The sequence below is a fragment of the Heterocephalus glaber genome, unplaced genomic scaffold, assembly GCF_053883595.1.
Source record: "Heterocephalus glaber isolate CG9 unplaced genomic scaffold, H.glaber_assembly_v1.0 deba00000809, whole genome shotgun sequence".
NCBI classification, from domain to species: domain Eukaryota; kingdom Metazoa; phylum Chordata; class Mammalia; order Rodentia; family Bathyergidae; genus Heterocephalus; species Heterocephalus glaber.
The window spans coordinates 8,803,856-8,809,170 of NW_028258163.1; positions in this window are offsets into that span (position 1 = coordinate 8,803,856).

Here is a 5,315-nt window from a genome sequence, read left to right on the forward strand (position 1 = left end):
AAAAATAAAGATAACTTGTATAAAGTTTTTAATAAAAAAAAAGACACATTACCATTAATCCCACTCAAAGTACTCCCCTTCGCATCAAATACACATATGCTTTTATTCTTCCCACTTTCTGATGCAGTTCTGGAAGACCTCTTTTGTGAGTGTCCTTACCACGTGGGATAAAAAATACAGTGGATGCTGCTGTTGAGTGCCGTCCAACAGAAAGGCAGGCTTGTGAAAACATGAGAGCACAGTGTGTCCTTACCCACTTTATTCACCGGATCTGGCACTGTACAAATTCTTCCTCATCCCCAAAGTCAAAATGACCATGAAAGGTAAACATGAATTGATTCAAGATATTGAGGTAGCCACAATACTGCAAGTAAAGACCCTCATAAAAAGGGCATCCAGAACTGCTTTGGAAAATGAGAAAGTAGGGACACGTGCATTTGAAGTGAAGGGGAGTATTTTGAGGGGGGTTAATGGCAATGAGTCTTTTACAGTAAAATATTTTTAAATTTAAATATGCATCATACATCTTGACTACATCTCATATGTACCACACATTATGTATAATACATACGTAATATGTACATTATGGTGCTATGAAATCAAGAATAGTGTTACTATATATCCAAGCTATTATAGTCCCAATAAAGAGGTAGAATAATGTAAGTTTTTCCAAAGATGAAACTGCCTATTATAACTTCTGACTGCTAGTTTTATACAAATCTAAAAGCTAAGCCTCTAATTTCTGTGTGTAAGTTAAAATCTAAAAGTCCTTTCTTAATTTTCCTTATATAACTGATTTTAAAAGCAAGTGTTTTAAAATCGATAGTTTCATCTTAATTTAACCTAGAATTGAAAAACTATACTTTCTTTAACATCAGGATATAATCTCTCCTCCTAAATATTCTTCCCACCTTCCTCAATACTGTATTATTTAAAAAAAAAAAAAAAAAGAAAGAAAAGAAAGAAACACCTACTCTCAACCTAACTTACCACATTTTTATCATGGAAAAAATTTACTCAGGATTTTCAGTGGGTAAATTTCATCTTATAAAATTTCAGCGACAGTCAAAAAGAAAGCAAGGCAAAGTGAACCAACTCATAAAGAGCCTGCCTCAGAGAACAATGGCAAATGGTGTCCTTCTAACTCAGAGACTACAAAAAAGTTTGAGCTAAATCCAAATGACTTCAGTTTTTTTCATGGAGAGAAAAGTGAATTTCCTCTACCTGTACATTCTATTCCTATAACTAAGTTTGACATGGTTCTCCACTAAATACAATGGAAACAAAGACAGGAAGCGATGCTTGGTATCCTTCACCTTTATGTCTTCAAGTTTGTTTGGAAATCATTTTGGCTGTTTTCCTTTCTCCAAACGTTCTCTTCCGCTGTTTCTTTAACTGGAAGAGGTTTTTCATTTTATATACTGTACATTTCCAAAGTGTATATGGTTCTGGGCATGGTATTTGCTTTCCTTAGAGATATGAATCGCTTTTGTTCGTTTACCTTCTTTGAAATTCATTTCTAGTAGCTGCAGAGCTGCTGCTATGGAGTGTTAATAGGCTTCTAACATAGCTGTCATTTCAAGCAATAGGTGCCAAGCTTTCAGCAGCTTATTAACACATTATAACAGCAACCCCTATCCTAAACAAACAAATTGCACAGTGGAGGACACAAGCAAAATTAGTGTGTATAAATATATACATTCGTATGTATACATACATACAGTATATACTTAGGACTCATCAACATATTTGGTTCCATACATGATTAGCCCAGAATTGGCACTTTGTTTTTTATGAATATTCACAGAGAGAAAGAGTGGATCGGATTTGTATTTGATCCCAAATGTGAGACGAATACAAACTGGTATAATTACTGAAAGATTTCCATCCTCTCAGCCCAGCGATGCTCCCAAGACCGAAAAATTGCAGACTTGTGGTATTTCATGTCATGGAACTGTGTTAACGTGATCTTTCAGCGCCACTTCATGGGGGATACTGCAGAGGAAGAAAATGTGGAAATCAGCAAAGAAATATACCAACTGGCAAAACTACTGAGAAAGGAAGAGATACAAATATGAAAATGTACTTATAAGAGTCAAAATTTGCATTTGGATATGAACACTGGACCAACTCTCTACAAACACAAGTACATTCTTCCAGATGCAGGGGCAGACATATGTATGGATAAATATGAGAATGTATATTCACACATGCTTTACATAAATATGTATAAATACATACACATAAACACATAAGTATGTACATATAGACACACTGTCCTTTAGAAGTGTTTATATATTTAATGGTTGCATAAAAATTCCTAGCAGCTTTCTCAAACATATATTTCAAGCAAGACTCGAAATTTTACATTGTAGTAAAAGCTGACTTTTTTGAGTACAAAAACATCCCAACACAATTTACAATCATGTTGCTATATATTTGCAGGTTGCAACTATGTTATACTTTTAAATTTGCTGAATAATTTTATAAAATTTACTAAAATTTGTTGTATTGGGGAACATAGCTTGATAGTCTGACTATCTTGTAAGATGTAATATGTGCTACTTCTATTGTTACTAATAATGACAGCATCATTAATTATTTAATATCAGTAATGAATTAATAATTTTATGAACTGTACATAGTACTCCAAATACCTATAGTATAGGCAGTCAACTTTCAAATCTGAGAAAGTAGCAGAAACAGCAAATTCATGATAGAATTAAAGTTAATTGAGTATTCCAACAGAAATAATTTCTTCCCAATATTACTTTTGGAAAAGACATAATTTGACATCATAGCTGGAAGAAAAATTATTTTGAACCCTGTAATAAAAGACAATAGCTGATTTTTTAAAATTCTATAAGAAATTCCCAGATCACACAGTTTAAACCCAGAAATGACTAAGAACCTTTTAACTCTTAGTTTCCATAAGGACACAATACACAGGAAAACTTAATGACTTTTCAGTTCAGCAAAGAACAATTTCTATTCCACATGGGTACAATAATATGTAGATAACCAAGTCTCAAATGTTGAGGTCTATTCTGAGCTTCTTCCAACCACATTCCTTATATTGTCTCCCATCTAACCCTTGTTTAGCAAGGAGTTTGCAATACCACCTTCCATGAATTATAGCTCTTATTCTTCAATATTTCAAGCTATCTTTCATACCTAAGAAAGACTTTGATCCTTGGGAGAGGACTGTGTCTCATTCATCTTTGTTTCCCGAACTCCAAATGCAGTACCTGATATATGGGACCTATTCCATAAATGTTGAATTCATGAACAAACTAATGAATAAAGACCAGGTCCTCTCTATATTTTTTAATTTGCCATACCTCTCACTGCTTAGTCAAATTCAATTTCACTTTCCCATAAATATCTACTTCTAGTTCTAACAATGCTCTATACCTTAAGTTAGAGCCAGAAAAATGGTAGTGTATGAAAGTCAAGACCTCATCCCTCTCTCAGAACTTCTCCTATTTCTTTGCCTAAGTAAATTGATGCCTACAAAAAATAAATATGTAGTAAGTAAGGGGCAAGGGTCCTTTTGTATGATTTTAGTAAAAACATATTTCTTATAGAAAAGTGTCTGCAGTGGCCTCCCAAGAGTTTGGTCAAATCACCCCAGAATTTGGTTTCCAATGACTGTTATATGATATATGTGTGAAAATAATGGGCAGTGATTTCAGATTATGAATGTTATTTTGGTTGACATTCCTAGCAACTATCATGATTTTAAAAATAGGAGAACAAAATTAGAAAAATAGAGAAAGGAAGAAAAACAAAACAAAAAATATCTTCTAGCTATATTTTTGCAGAAATTATTCAAGCCAGTTTGGGAAGGCTGAATGGCACGTGGTCCATAAAATATGAACTTTGAGTTTCCAATCAAAATATAAGGGAAGGTTGCTGTGTGTTCCCACCAGAATATTTTTAATAATCTCTCCTATAAATATACATATGGTTGGCCTCTATGATTATAACAAAGCAATAAAGTTTGGTAGCAAAACCTGTTTTCCACCTCAACATTGTTTATGCTATTTTAATAAGTTGAATAAACTTGGGGGACTAAGAATGTGTCACTTTCCCAACTCTTCTAGGAAGGAATTTGACAACTGCTACACAGTCATGGGAATGCTGCAATTTGTTAAAATGCTGCTAATAATTTTTTCCTGACTTTTATTCAAAGGCTGAAGCATGATACATACAGAGAGAATTAGGCCGATGATGATGAACATATTACAGAGGGGAAGGTCACCATGATGTTCAATTTCAAAGTCCAAGTGCCAGTGAATTGGCACCTCCGCAGAATTTCTGATCATAGGAGGGAGCAGGAGTTTGAAAAAGTGAAAAAGAAAACCTCACAGCCGTTAAAATAATGAACAGCTCTCCCAAATCTTGCCACGAAAACACCCATACACCACAAACGCGTACAATTCCCAGGGGCTCATAAATTAATTTAATGACAAAAGATTTTAGTCAGATGATAAAGGTCCAGCACGACGATTATCTTTATGGGTAATTTGGTTCATCAAAGAGTTCCAAAGCACCTTTTATTTGTCATTTGTTGACAATTCAACCAATTCTCCTGTCTGCTGTCCTCCATATTTAATGGGTCCCCATCAAAGTATGCAACACGCTCGTTTGTGTGGGGAGGATGTCTTCATATTGTTAGGCCGTTGCATATCCTTTACTTCCTTATGTTGTTCATCAGTCTGCCGCCTGCTCTTTCTCTCTATGACACCTCTGAGATGGTACCCATAGCAACACTCCTGAGAAGAAGGTGAAAGTGAAGATCCTGCAGTTGGCCCCAGCGCACTGTGCTGACAACGCCAGTCATTAAGGCGGCCGCTTCTGCCTACTCAGATCTCCCTAGCTCCTCGCTGGTCTTGTTTCCCTCCAGTAGCAGCCACAGAGCTCACTCACGGAGATCCAGAGACTTGCTGTTAATGATTTGTCACTTGTTTAGAACACCTCGGGATGGCAGGTCTGTATAATCTGCCCTCAGTGGCGCTGCCAGGTTGCATTACCTGGTTTATGACTAGTAATGTAGGCACTAGGATTTCCAATTAAACTAACATGTTTCCAAAAGGGGCTGGATGCCCTTATTTTTTGAGGAAGGTAACAGACGCTGAGACCACTGAGGACAGTACTACTCACCCCTGCTTCAGAATAAGCCACATATGAATCAGGGCCCTCTAGATTAATAGACCAAGGGCGACAGAACATGGAGAACAGTTTTATGTGAATTCAGTCATTGTCATTTATTAGGTTCTCACCATCTGTTAGGATCTTGGTAAAATGAAACA